The sequence below is a fragment of the Alosa sapidissima genome, chromosome 14 (genome assembly GCF_018492685.1).
Source record: "Alosa sapidissima isolate fAloSap1 chromosome 14, fAloSap1.pri, whole genome shotgun sequence".
Classification (NCBI taxonomy): Eukaryota; Metazoa; Chordata; class Actinopteri; order Clupeiformes; family Clupeidae; genus Alosa; species Alosa sapidissima.
Window position 1 is genome coordinate 33,967,472 of NC_055970.1, and position 15,798 is coordinate 33,983,269.

The 15,798-nt window shown below is 40.0% G+C and overlaps 1 protein-coding gene across 1 annotated transcript in view; it reads right to left on the reverse strand.

Annotated features, from left to right (window-relative positions):
- LOC121682079 (SH3 and multiple ankyrin repeat domains protein 2-like) overlaps positions 1-15,798 on the reverse strand; it is a 133,243-nt gene extending 117,445 nt beyond the window's left edge. Inside the window, exon 1 of the mRNA XM_042062082.1 lies at positions 15,669-15,798. The gene's annotated coding sequence lies outside the window, so the exon portion shown is untranslated. The remainder of the gene's footprint in view (positions 1-15,668) is intronic.

Below are 15,798 nucleotides of genomic sequence, written 5' to 3' on the forward strand. Positions count from 1 at the left end.
CTTCTTCTTCTTCTTATTCTTCCCACCAAATTTCTGCGTCTAATTCAGCTTTAACCGTTTAACGCAGAAACTTCGTTCAAACTTTGTAACGTAGGTCTTGAAAAGGACACGTGGGGAATGTATTTTTCACTTTTGTAAACTTTATACTTTTTGAGATATTAATAAAAAACAAGCTTATTTTCCCCATAGACTTAACATGGGCTGATGACATCACAATGGGCTAATTAACTTGATTTGCACCTGTATCAACTTCCAGCTGCTCACTACTAGGACCCATCAAAGGGCCAGTTAAACTGATTGCACCTGTATCAACTGCTTTCTGCTGAACTAGGCCAACTCTCTCTGTGTCTCTCCATTCTACAAGGATATAAGGCACATTCCATCTAACTTTCTATCCATTCATCCTCTTCAAACCATTCACTCATCCACCCATTAAACTATCCACCAACATCCATTAAACAATATGCCTATCAACATCCATTCAACTTTCTGTCTATCAACATCCATTACACTATCTAAATTCAACTTTTAAACTATATACTCTGGCTTTAAGCATACAATCTGGCTCTCTTAAGACTACAGATTCTGTTCCTATTTCCTCTGCCCACAACTGTTTCAAAATAAATGTCCTCACTATAATAATTCACTATTAAATAATTTAACTATTTAAACTACTCAACTATTTAACTGTTTAGACATTTCAACTGTCAGTTGATATCAACTATGACTCCTGCCAACTGTTTCCAAATAAAAGTTTGTTTTGCATTTTATGGTAATATACAGTATGTTTATATTTTCATGTACTGGTAATTTCCTCGAAATTACATTTTCTAGTTTATTTATCTGAACCTAGTTCCTATACTTATTTCGAGAAACTTCCTTGACATTCGAATCTGAAATTATTAAACCGTTCCATTTTTTCACACACTATGCAAATGATAAACATTCAATTCAATTCCACACTTATTCCATCTTCATACATTTTGGGGGGAAAAATGACATCCAGTGCCTATACTGCCTAAGCCGATATTTCTCCTTTAGGGAGGGTGACAGATTTAGAAACTGCTGAGGCCACATTGCATTTATTGCCTTGCTCTTCAACCGCATTAACTGAGGCTCCTTCCCCCACACTAAAACACATCCATTGCCCTTTACTGATGATTATGTGTAGTTATGTGCGTTTGCCTCTGGAAACAAAGAGCTGGAGAAAAAAGCCAGATAAGACCTGCGGAAAACAATCAAAGCAGCAAAAAGAGAATATAGGCACAAGACTGAGGAACAGCTGGAAGGGAATGATTCAAGGAATATGTGGCAGGGACTGCACATGATTTCAGATCTAAAGGGGAAGAAATCCAACATCCAAGTCTCTCACCCCTCACTTGCAGACGAGCTGAACCAGTTCTATACACGTTTTGAGGTTAACATCAAACCTCCAGTAAGAGCCCCCTCCATTTCTGACCCAGGCCTAATGCTCACAGTGGCTGATGTGCAGAAATCTTTCAAGCAAGTCAACATTCAGAAAGCAGCAGGACCTGATGGGATTCCAGGCCGTGTAATCAAAGTGTGTTCAGAGCAACTGGCTGGTGTGATTACAGACATCTTCAACTTCTCCCTGTCCACGTGTGTTGTACCAAGCAGCTTTAAGTCATCTGTTATTGTTCCAGTGCCTAAGAAAAACCAAATCACCAGCTTGAACGACTGGCGACCTGTGACCCCCATCGTGAGTAAATGTTTTGAAAGGCTTGTGAAGAACATCATCTGCAAAATGATTCCACCTATGCTTGACCGTCACCAGTTTGCCTGCAGACAGAATAGATCTACTGATGATGCCATCACCAGTGCACTGCATACCTCCCTGACACACCTGGAGAAAAAAGACACTTATGTAAGGATGCTGTTTGTAGACTACAGCTCGGCCTTTAACACCATTGTCCCCAGTATACTCGACGGCAAGCTCAGGAGTCTAGGAATGCACAGCGGCCTATGTAGCTGGATACTGGACTTCCTCTCTGGACGAAAACAGGTGGTGAGAATGGGCTCCATCACATCCTCCTCCTTGACCATCAGCACGGGAGCACCGCAAGGTTGTGTTCTGAGCCCTCTCCTCTACTCCTTGTATACGCATGACTGTGTGGCTATACACAACACCAACATCATCATCAAGTTTGCAGATGACACCACTGTAATCGGTTTAATCACAAAAACAATGACGAAACAGCCTACAGAAAAGAAATCAACAACCTCATGAATTGGTGTAAAGGAAACAACTTGTCTCTGAATGTGTCCAAGACAAAGGAATTGATAGTTAACTACAGGCGGAAAGAACAACAGTTTGAAGCCATTAACATCAATGGTGAGACAGTGGAGAGGGTGAGAGACTTTAAGTTCCTTGGCGTTACCATCTCAGAGGACCTCACCTGGGACAGTCACACTCAGCACACTGTAAAAAAAGGCCGTCTGTACCACCTCAGACGATTGAGAAAGTTTGGTATGCGACCCAAGATCCTGAGGTCTTTTTACAGAGGCACCATTGAGAGCATCTTGACTGGGACCATAATCGCATGGTATGGCAACTGCTCTCAATACAATAGAAAAGCACTTCAGAGAGTTGTGCGTACAGCACAGACCATATGCGGCTGTGACCTACCCTCCATACTGGAGTTATTTGAGGGAAGATGCATTAGGAAGGCAAAAAAAATCTTGAATGATCCTAGTCATCCCAACCATGAACTATTTGAGCTATTACCATCTGGCAAACGATATAGAAGCTTGAAAGCTCGTACCACCAGACTCCAAAGTAGTTTCTTTCACCAAGCAGTTAGATTGCTGAACTCATGCTGAAGACAACAAGGCACTTTTTTTTCTTCCCCCCCCCCTTTTTTTTTTCCTACACACACACACCCTTTCATTTATTTATTTTTTGAGGAGAAAAAACACAACGAATTTTATAAACCTATAATGAGATGTAATAAAAGAAATCTTGAATCTTGAATCTTGAATCTTATGTGTAGAGTATGTGCAGCCGGTGTGAAGCAGGGGTAAAACGGAGAATAGTCATTAGTGATCAGCAGAGTGAAAGAAAAGAATTAAGTGTTAAGTTAAGTGTGCTTTTCTGCTTATAGTTCACGAACATTTGACTTCTGCTATACTGAATCCAGCCTTTGTGAGTACAACCATCTATTTTCTGTACATATTACACATCTTATTCAAAGCTGATAACAGCACACAATACATAAAGCCACTCATACAGGCTCTGGTGTTCAAGGCGCTCCCCAATGGCGGCGGTTTGCCAGAGGTGATTAGAGTACTGGCCGAATGCACCTTTGCTGATGTTGGCAATATGACTTGACATTTTCCCCCAAAGCTCCAGGGGCGGTGTGGATTATAGAGCTTGGACTTGGACTACAGCCACAGTGTGGGCTATGCGGATACCATGAACACACCACAGGTCAGGTGGTGAGGCAGAGGTCTTTGATTAGTTGTGTATGTGGGCATCCAGTAGGTTTACCCTGTTTCTGAATCTTACAGTGTACCTGTGTTTAACTGATATCTGTGTGAGAGTCAAACCCAGCTTATTCAGTGCTTCTATTGAGTAGTGATGGCTAGAGGCTGTAGGGAGGGCATACAAGTTGGATAAGGACTCAGGGTGACCTTACAAGATGGAGAAAAAGATGGGGAGTGCCCCTTCAGATTCCATTTCCACAAGAGATTGAAGAGAGAGCCCACATCCAGTGTCTGGATCATTCCCACTGTCACTGTAAAGACATTCAGAGACTTGTCAGAACAGTAATAAACAAATGTCCTTTCAAGCTTTTACTGAAAGCAAGGCCAGACAAAAAACCTGCACTGAATGTTTTTCATTTGAGAAGCCATTAATTTTAATCATGTGTCCATGTCATAGGAGATGTTACCATATCGTATGCCATTAAAATGTGTTGATTTGATTTTAATTTGGCAATTTGATGATTTAATTCAGCTCTCAGTGTGTGTGTGTGTGTGTGTGTGTGTGTGTGTGAGTGTGTTTTGGGGGGAGGGGGCATGGTCACCTTCCCAAATTAAAGTAATCAGAGGTCCTTTACCACCCCACAAATGGTTTCTGAAAGTAATTTCCTCTGCAATTCATTACACATACAAAACCAAATCAAATGGATGAGGTACAACTACAAAATAAAGAAGGACTGATAGGACAACTTTCATAACAATAAAAATGGTATATAATTTGGTTTGATTTTATTTGATCAAAATGAACAATGCTCAAAAATAATTGAGGGAAAACAAGCAGTTGCAGTCTGATTGTTTTTATGGTTACACTTTACTTGACAGTATCGACAAACGGTCACTGTCCACTGAGCTGATAATCAGCAGGGTCGCCCATCACAAATTCGGACTGTCTTGTCCTTTCAGTGCTCTCCAGACTGCCAGTGAATTCTCCGGGTTGGTCAGTTATAAAGAACTTTGTTGGTGTTGCATGGTGAAGACACAGCTGTGCGGAGTTTTCACGCGGGTCATCTTTGCCCTTGGACTTTTTCAGCCGGTTGGAAATTGGACTAATTTTATTTTTAATTTTTATTTATTTTATTTATTAATTTGTTTGTTGTATGTCTTGTATGTCTTGGTGTCACGGGTACGCTGGCGACTACGCCGCTCCATCCGGCATCTTTTGTGTTTGTTATTTCTTAAATGTATTTCTTGGTGTCACGGGTACGCTGGTGACTACGCCACTCCGTCCGGCATCTATTGTCTTTGTTAGTCTGTGTCAATGACAATGTCTTATATGTGGAGCGCTTTGGGTTGCACTCTGTGCATGTTAAATGCGCTATACAAATAAATCTGACTTGACTTGACATAAGAGTGACATGACACTGTCATGAACGTGTCATAAACAAGTCATAAACGTCTATGACATAACACTTCTGTTATATTACATACGTTTTTTTTCATAACAAGTTAGGGTTGGGGTTCATGTTTATATAGTCTCACGAGTCACTAGATTAATTGTGAAGAGTAGGAAGCTTTTGGAGATATTGGTATCAGACAAATATATATATATGTATGTATATATATTAGGGGTGGGCGATATGGACAAAAAATAATATCTCGATATTTTTTGTGATTTTGACGATAACGATAATTAGTCGATATCCTTTAAAAAAAATTGTAAAAGCCTTAGTTACTTTACAGCTCATTATTTATAAATAGCATCAATACAGTAATAACCAATAACCTAACCTGTGACTTTTTAACCAAATCAACCAATTGTCACTCTATGACACATTTCCAATTTTGCCCCCACTTGTGTGTGTGGCAATGACATGGTCTAGCCAGCTAGAGAAGATGACTAGGCCAAACAGTTTCTCAAGAGAAAGTCTAAAGCTGAAGTTCCTTTCAAAAACTTTTACTTAGGATTCACTGTAAAACTAAGCAGACCAACAGAGTACATCTCAGTTATTCCCTTCGATGTTTTGTTTAAGAGAAATCATGTAGGCTAGCATTCCAAGTTACAGAATAGAAACTAATGCGTTAGCTTATAGCTAATGTATATGAGAAATCCCATAAAGATGCTAACGGTTAGCATAATCGATACACGTAGATATTTAGAGCGAACTTTAGTCCATTTACAAAAGGGTAACATGAGAAGAGTTCTTTGTTTACAACTGACTACTAAAATACTCAAAGGCAAATGTTTTCTCTCCATATAATACCATGTAAGAAAAAAGGACTGTCTCATCAATGCTACATGAACAGAAGTAGCTGCACAAAATCCCTTGTAGGCTATGTCTTGATCTCGCTACACAAAATAAACATTAGACCTGCGTGTGACAACGTGGACCCACTAGGGATCATGTGACACTTGCTCTGCTGCAACAGGGCTTCTCTTGCATACACCTCCTGGATTTAGTGAATGTATGGGGTTTCAATGCGTGATTTCGAGTGTTTTTCCCCCATAAGTAATTTAAATACTCGATAATGTAAATTTGCACATCGTTAAAACAACAAGATATTATCGCAGACGATATATATCGCCCACACCTAATATATATATATATATATATATATATATATATATATATATATATATATATATATATATATTGATTGATTGATACTGTGATACTGTGAGAAAATGTTTCCTTGCCAAATATATTTCCTTACAGCATTCTCATGGAAAATATTCATTCCTTACTGGTTGACAGAGAGAGACAAAATTCTTAAAGCAGTTCTGGTGAGGTTCTCTGGTTTGTCCTTTGCTTGCTCTGTCGTGGGGTTCTTTTTCATTAGGGTTACAAAATGCTCATTAATAGAAGGCTACTTTCATACTACTTAACTATTACCTTGGCAGCTCATCACATCATACTGTTGCACTGACTAAAGCTACCTACAGTAGGGGTTAGTGCGGAAAGGTAAATAAAAATGATATGTTGTCTGCAATATTTGTCTATTTGTCATCTGAACCTAGTTCCTATAGGCCTACTTATTTCAAGAAAATTCCTGGACATGAGTTTGAAATCATTAAAACATTTTTATTAAAATGTTGCCTTAGTTTCCATGTGACAGACAACAGGTCTCAGAATAGCAGTGGACTTTTCCGGAACTAACAGCTCATTAAAGATAATTGGCTTCATACAAGTCCAATAGCTTTTTAAAATGTATCAAATGTCAGAAGGACTTTGACTTGGACCTGGTGTTAATGAGGGAATGCAGGGACAGTGTTGTGCAAACGTGTTTATGCATTTGTTTCAGGTTGTTAGAAAAGCATGTTAATCAAGTACATAGAACACTCATTGTTGCCAACTCAAAATAAAGATAATTAAAATAAAATAACTAGAAAATGTAATTTCGAGGAAATTACCAGTGCATGAAAATATAAATATACTGTATATTAACATAAAATGCAAAACAAACTTTTATTTGGAAACAGTTGGCAGGAGTCATAGTTGATAACAACTGACAGTTGAAATGTCTAAACAGTTAAATAGTTGAGTAGTTTAAATAGTTAAATTATTTAATAGTGAATTATTGTAGTGAGGACATTTATTTTGAAACAGTTGTGGGCAGAGGAAATAGGAACAGAATCTGTAGTCTTAATAGAGTCAGATTGTATGCTTAAAGCCTGAGACAGAGTATATAGTTTAAAAGTTGAATTTAGATAGTGTAATGGATGTTGATAGACAGAAAGTTGAATGGATGTTGATAGGCAGATTGCTTAATGGATGTTGGTGGATAGTTTAATGGGTGGATGAGTGAATGGTTTGAAGAGGATGAATGGATAGAAAGTTGGATGGAATGTGCCTTATATCCTTGTAGAATGGAGAGACACAGAGAGAGTTGGCCTATTTAAGCAGAAAGCAGTTGATACAGGTGCAATCAGTTTAACTGGCCCTTTGATGGGTCCTAGTAGTGAGCAGCTGGAAGTTGATACAGGTGCAAATCAAGTTAATTAGCCCATTGTGATGTCATCATAGCCCATGTTTAGTCTATGGGGAAAAATAAGCTTGTTTTTTATTAACATCTCAAAAAGTATAAAGTTTACAAAAGTGAAAAATACATTCCCCACGTGTCCTTTTCAAGACCTACGTTACAAAGTTTGAACGAAGTTTCTACGTTAAACGGTTAAAGCTGAATTAGATGCAGAAATTTGGTGGGAAGTATAAGAAGAAGAAGAAGAAGAAGAAGAAGAAGACTTCAGATAACAGAACAGTGCATTTTCATGCACTGTAATTAACCACAAAAGCTATTTGACCCAGTAACAATACAGTTACTGTTAGTGTTAGTTAGAGTCTCCGACATTAGTATAAATATGAACAAAAAATAGAGAGAATGTTCACTGAAAAGTGGATTAGTTTGGATCTGGGTTATCAGTAGTAGTAGTCGTCGTAGTATCAGTAGTAGAGTCATGAACAAGTGGTTTTGTCAAGTTTGAGATAGATAGATAGATAGATAGATAGATAGATAGATAGATAGAGAGATAGAGAGATAGATAGATAGATGGGATAAGGGATGGGATAAGGAAATGGAAATGGGAAACAAAGCTACAATTTCTTACACCAGGGTCACAATCAGCAAATTTGATCTTTCCACTCTGGTTGTAGAGATGTCAGATGTAGACTGAGGGTGCTTGAATATTACCATATTCATCTCAATTGGCATAACTTGTTTTGCTTTTTTACAACTGGTGAAATGCAGAAATTACTGTAATTACTGTTAAATCAGTGGACTGTCAGGCTGATAAATCAGACGTAAAATCCAAGGACGTAATTTTTAATTTTTCCATTTGTAAACTCAAGCAGTCATTCGGGCTAACTCTCATATAGCCGCCACTAGTGCTCCCAAGACAATTGCTCCATCTCCCATTGAGCCAAATGCAAGTCATGTTCCTCCTTCCCTGACACTCTTCCTTGTGCACTGTTTTGCTTTTGCAGCGGTGGGTTCACATCTCATATTCACTCACATATGCAAGCAGGTGGCTGTGCGTAGCAAGAGTTGTCCTGCCCGAGGCATGTGAGGCTTGGACTGGGGGATAAACCCAGAGACGTGGAGGTGGCACCCATTCAGATTGAGTCATCTCCCACTTCCTCTCCCTCCGTCTTATCCTCTCGCGTCCCCTCACTGCTTCTCTTGTTCTAATCCGCGCTACAGAGATGTGGCTGGCAGCCGAGAGAAGCTGATATCTCACTGTCCTCTGCAGCCATCTGGCCCTACAACAAATAAGAAGCAACTAATCTGCTGCTGCTAAAGTCAGCATCTGGCTAACTCTAAATATGATAGAGACATTTCTGTGAAATTGTACAAACACTAAATGCAGTCTCTGAGATGAACATGAAAAAAGATGATCAAGCAGACTCAGATTCTGGATAAAACTCCATCATTATATGCCAGGTAAAAAATGTATCTCCCCCTCTCTGTCTCGTTTCATCAAAGTGCTATCGTTTCACTAACTAGCACCTACTTAAGCTGTGCATCTGCTTAAGCTGTAATTCATTGTTGGACGGCATCTACACAACCCATAGCCAAAAATAGAACATCTTTGCAGCTACTATGAGGAACAATCAAAAGCAATCTGGCTTCATAAGAACATTGAATATCAATATCAAGTGATCTAAGAACATCACAGGTAGAATGCTGAATCTCTTAATAACTGGCTAACATATCTACCGGTAATTATCTGGCAGTGTTATTCTATCGCTAATTATGACTGTATTTTTAGAAAATGTGTGACTTTGCCTTTCAGAGGCAAAATAAAGTCTGCCTATGGGGTCAATTATTCGGGTATACAGTATCTGACACTTTAAAGCAACACTCCTGTGTGGTCCTCAGGAGCTCATTCCCTACATATAACCAGTAATATGTGATCCAGCATAAAGCACAACATAAAGCAACAACAAAGACAAAACTCAAAAGGCCATACAACCTCCTAACATAATACATGACAACTACTTTATGATGTCCATATCACAGGTTATTTTCAATCATTCTACAGGTAAATATGAATCAATTGATCACTGGATCAGGATGTGCTCTCTTGGCTTGTGTTCAAAATGCAGTACACCATTTAACAGACATTCACTTATTGCCTATAAACTGTAAACAAGGTGAGTGTGAGTGTGTGTGTGTGTGTGTGCGTGTGTGTGTAGAGCTGTGAATGTGACTGCTATCTTTGTAAGAGAACTGATAAGTTAGCTGATGCAGAGCAGAGAGCACAGATGGCAATGGGGAGACAGGCAGCGCCCAGCATATCTCCCAATGCTCAGCCGAGCCAAGCCAAGGCCCCAGCACTCAGATAGCTCATGGGGGATTTGGGTGGGTGATGTGGGGTGGTGGTGGTGAGGGCTGGGCAATGGTGTGTGCATCAGATACAGTAATCTGATGCTTCATATTAAACTAGGCTTACCTGAAGCCTCAAGACAGATGTGATCTCATCTCTTGATATTGTATCTAATCTGCCCGATCAATACCACTGAGATAATACTCTATAGTGGGCTATCATAAATGTCATTTCACACAAGCATGCCATTTTTCTAGGCTTAAGTAGCACCTGCACTGATAGAGGAGGTTTTATACTCTATCCAAAAAAACTCTGATTGCAGTGCCATAGCCAGAGATAAAGACACCTGATTCTGTTTTATTCCCTCTGATAGCCATTACAATTTCTCACAAACCAGACAAGCACCGCAGTGGGGTTATCTGTTTCATTAAGAATTCTGCAAAATGATCATTTTACCCAAATGAGTGGTCAGTCAAACTTCACTCAAAAATATTACACCAGAGAATTCCATGTGTCATTGACTGCTTTAGTAATTGGTTGGCAATAAATTAATAAGTGGATTGCATAAATGCACACACAAAAAACACATGACCACAAATAGGCTAATTGAGGGACTCACATAGTCTCTCACGTTACCTGTGCAACAGTACCCAACTGCACTGTGCAAGGTCAAGACCAAAAAATCAGGGCAATAAACATTCAAATAACCAATGTAACCACATGTATACACTTACCTTGAGAGCTCCCCTGAGGCAGACATCAGCGTCTGTTAAGCCATGTAATTCACCACTATGTCATCATACTGTAGTTTGCATGGAAATACTGTGCCTGTGGATTCAGGGCTTGGTGACATGACATGCCATGACAAACAACTGACAAACAACTCTAGCATTTCTATTATGCTCAGTGCTGATTGTTATTTTTTCAGACCATCATATCACAAATAATATATCTCACAGCATCAAAAAATGCCTCTGTAGACAGGTGACAATGGTGGCAAAGGCATCTTAATGAGATTATTCATCTCCAATGAGAGTGAAGGGAGAAACACACAGTGAGACAAACCTGGCTTCAGTACTAGACCAATGGCTGCGGAACAATCAGCACTGAGCACTCCATATTCTCATTAAAGTCACCTGCTCAGTTCATCCAAGATTAGGTCTCTGTAATGGAATTAGACTGCCAGTTGGGACACACCCCATGTGAATGCAGCCGCAGAGGAGTCTATGTCAGTCCGCTCTTCCAAATCCATTAGGAGAGTGTGGCATGTGTGAGAGCCCTTGGATTTTGGCAGAAGCGTGAGAGTGGTACACACTGAGGAAAAAAAGGCACGAGCACACCTAGTGCAGGTTTTTGGGGAGTGAATGATATGGACACAACACACACACACATCACAGGTGCAACACAATCACTTCGCTGTATGTCCCAATTAAAGGGCCTTCATGTAATTAAAATGTAGTCAGTACAACAAATACTGACATAAAAAGAACAACAGCATCCATGCTAATAGCAGCACAACACTCTTATGCAATAGTGCTTAACCCCTTCAGTATAAAAAATGAAAAAGAAACTAAATATTTCAGCATGCACCTTAGAGAGTAGTAGTACTAACCAAGATGGTCACGTGCTTTGACATGCATTCAGGAGGACTTCCACTTGAGCGCAAAAGCTCTGGGCCAATTAGATATGTCCAACTTGATATGTGTGGGACTCCCGTTCTATGTGTAACCGTCCAGTGTGTGTGTGTGTGTGTGTGTGAAGCAACTATTATGACTACAATAGCCTTCTGTCTGAGCTTCTGATCGATTCTGATTCCCATTTGATTGCCTACAGTATGTGTGTGTGTGTGTGTCACTAAAATGGAGCGCACACACACACATAGGCAGTTAAGGAGCAACCTTTTACCAGAAGTGAGTCATATATAGATGCGGACCGTGTCTGAATAATGGATCATAATCTCACTGGGTGTTGCACAAAAGGAAACACAAAACCCTTCAATGTCACACTGTCTTGCAACAATACATATCAACTCAGAAGGTGGAAAATGGTTGATGCCAAGCAGACATAAATTGCCCCTAGCATCTCCTGATACGTGGGTAAGCCCAGAAGGTTTGGGGCGTAGTGTGTGTGTGTGTGTGTGACTTTGATCAAGGCTTGAAACCTCACACTCTATCATCTTCCCTTTGAAGACAGGGGTCAAAGGGCCAGGCTAGCATTGTCCCCAGAGGGGTGGACTGCTGGGCAAGAAAGACGGAGAACCTGCCGGGATGTCAAACGCCCTTCACAGCCACATAAAGAGACATGCTCTACCACAGTTACTTAAGGAGCCATGGTTTGCCACCATCATATAAGAAGCCATGTTCTGCCACTGTCACGTAAAGAGCCATGGTCTGTGCCATCCCATAAGAGGCCTTGGTCTACGTCCGCATTTACTCAGTGTAGGGCAACTGCACCTATCACCTGACAATGCTGTGAACACTCCAGTGTGTGGGAAGTATTGATACTTCAGGCAATCATTTTCACATTGTATTTCTGAAAATCACACACTAGGTGCTTCAAAGGTCATGGCCTACTCAAGCATCACAAAATTATTCATGACTCAGGAAAGGGTAAACCATCTTGGAAAATATTTTGAGATTGTTCCAAAAAACTGATTATTCTACATTACAATCTATATGCAACATGCAAAAGGGGAGTTATGCATTTCCTAAATGTAGCTCCCTGTATTCTAAGTGTTTCTATGTTATGTGTAACTAGGGTTGCAAAGTGGCGGAAAATTTCCGGTAAATTTCCGGAAACTTACTAGAAACTTTCCATGGGTAGTTAAGATGGGGAATTTTGGAAATATTCCAAATTGGAAACTGTTATGGAATTAAAGGAAATTATGGGAATTAATGGGAATTAACTGGGAATTTATGGTAATTCCTACTGTTTCATATACAGACATTTGTTTCACAATAAGCAATATGATTTGTTTGTTCGTATTTTCTCTTAGCTTAGCATACAACGCTAGCTACCATGCTAGCACACAAGGTGTGGGGCAGCCGTGGCCTACTGGTTAGCGCTTTGGACTTGTAACCAGAGGGTTGCCGGTTCGAACCCCGACCAGTAGGCATGGCTGAAGTGCCCTTGAGCAAGGCACCTAACCCCTCACTGCTCCCCGAGCACCGCTGTTGTTGCAGGCAGCTCACTGCGCCGGGATTAGTGTGTGTTCACTGAGTGCTGAGTGTGTTTCACTAATTCACGAATTGGGATAAATGCAGAGACCAAATTTCCCTCACAGGATCAAAAGAGTATATATACTTATACTTAGCAGGAATCCCATGGTTTACAAGCATGCTAAGATAGCAACACAGTAACCACTGAACTGCCCAAGATACACCATGCCACTCAACAACAAAATCCAATTGGTTGGAACATTGACTGATTATCAGTTTGTTCAGTTAGAATCCCAGAAAATGGTAAAACAAATAAAAATACAATGACACAACATACCACCCCAACCAAACCTTATAGATTATGTAAGTTATATATAAATTGTCAAACTTAATCAGATAGATTAATCGTATCGTAATACTGGGAATTGATTTTCTTCATGCACATGAACGCACCATAGGTTTCCTTTATGTCTAGTAGCCTATGCTGATTGCTGTGTGTGACCGCTGTGTGGGATTGACGTATGTGCAGGGTAGAAATTTGACTGAAATTGCATTAAATCAGGTTGTTTTAACTAATAGTATGCTACAAGATGGGGTTTTTCCACTACATTTAAGTTCCCTGTTATAGACTAACTTGCCATATTAAAAATTCCCAGTTTATTCCCATTAATTCCCGTTTATTCCCGTTAATTTCCGTATATTCCCGTTAATTCCCATGGAAAGTTTCCAACTTTGAAAATTCCCGGAATTTTGCAACCCTATGTGTAACTCTGCTATTAATGTCCAAATGTAGAACTTATTGGTGCTGCACGTCCTTGTGTAGTTTGTCTTCATATTAGTGTCTTTGTCTGCCTTTGCCCTGTGTGCTCTGTGTGCGTACTAGATGCCTACCCACTTGCCCTTCTGTACCAGCTACCTGAAGCCTATGTATGTGTAATGATGAGTCTACCTGCCAAAGAAAGATTTGCTGCGGCTCATCATTACAATACAGTGTACCCGCTCTTGCTGAATGAGTGCTGAATTGTACCCACTCTTGCTGAATGAGTGACCATCAACTTTGACCATTATTGATCACATCGGTATGGATTCGGCTGATGTTGTTCAAAGCGGTGTACAAGCTAAATTGAGGGTAAATGGTTTTGCCAGTGTTCAATAAGCAGAGTTGGTGATCAGGGGGCTGGACACCACTCGCTCGGAAAAGCTCAGAAAGATTGTTCTAACGTGATGATGCCACACCAACACTCACTAACATACACACCTTCATCCACAGCCGGCACAGTTCCAGAACAGATGCAATTACCATGTCAGCGATACATAATGCCAAACAGGTGCTGCTGCAGATGTGACAGAGGTTAATTACACCTTTGCATCTCATACCCAGTTCTTATACACCAACACACTAAAATCCCACGACAGCTATGCAAATCACTGACCCAGAAAGAATGAGCTATTGCTAGTTCTGACCAGTAGGACTATCCATGATTGACAAATGTAGACCTATTGAAACCTGACAAAGAACAGGTCACATTGTTGTTCATTGTTTGACAGAAGCAAAATTAGAGGATGTGGAGAATCGAGCTCATCTCACTGCTCATCATTTCACTTCACTGGAGGTACTGCATGTGTTTCAGAACCAGTGTTTCACTATCAATTCAATACACAGTAAATTTCCTATACCAACAGTCTACTTGAAATCATTGATATTATCTCAGAGGGAGACTCATTGGGTAATAGTGGATTCATACACTGATGTCACACCATTCAATTAAATGTGCCAAAGTAGTCTGACATTTTCATGACTAGCAACACCTGGATTTGATTATGATTTGATTTGCCTTAATATCTAAAACAATAAATAATTAATCCAGTACAACAAGCAAATAAATAGTATTGCAGGTAGATGATGAATGGATCAACCCAGTGTGTGGTTAATTGGAGTGACATTAAGCAAGTGTCTATGTGGGCTACAAAAGAGGCTGTGGTCAAAGTTGCTTTCTTTACTTCATTTGACTTCATTTGGTGGCAATCTAGCCTACATGGTAATGTTGGATTCCACGCAAGAGTGTCTTGATAAGCCAACAGAGGAGAACACAAAAGCGGTTCCTTTGAAGTTGTTTTGACTGCAGTAAATGTTTAATCTACAGGGAGTAAGACATTTCTCGATAGACAAAGTGAAAACTGCAAGGAATGCAATGCATTTGAGCTGGCGTATTTTAGAAGTGAAACAAACAAAAACAAGAAACTCCAAAATATGCATTAAATACGCGCGCACATGGCAAAATGTTTTGGTGGTTAAAGGTTTATAACAACGGATGACTTATGATGGGCTTCTCCAGGCAGGTACAGTAGGTAGCCTACAATGTTTCTTGGAAGTGCGAATGACTGGCAGACAATAATTATTGTCCTGCAGGTCCTCGAACATAAACTGTACTTTTCGACTATCCAGCTTAACTATAACCTTTATTGTCATCTTCAACATCCACCACGTAGCTCAACGTCGAGCTGTAGTAGTAACACACACATTAAGCATGTAGTTACGTCGAGATGTTCTGCTATCTCTAGAGATATAGCTTTTATATGACCTTCTAGAATGAGGGAATGGACTCAAATTACAGTACTAATGCTTGCGCGAGGGACACCTGTCTTTGATAAACAATCCGTCGGGTGCTCGTTTCATAGTAAGCATGAGAGAAAAAAACACTCAAAAGAGAAGCAAACAAACGTAACTTTGCTGAAATTATTCTTACCTTTGAAGTTTCTACTTCGCTATCTGAACTTTATACCGCGCGCTGTAGTTGGAGAAAAATGTTTGAACCACGGAGAGTCCTCATCCGCTTCGCGTTGCCAGCCGTGACTGACCAACTGTAGAAATGCCAA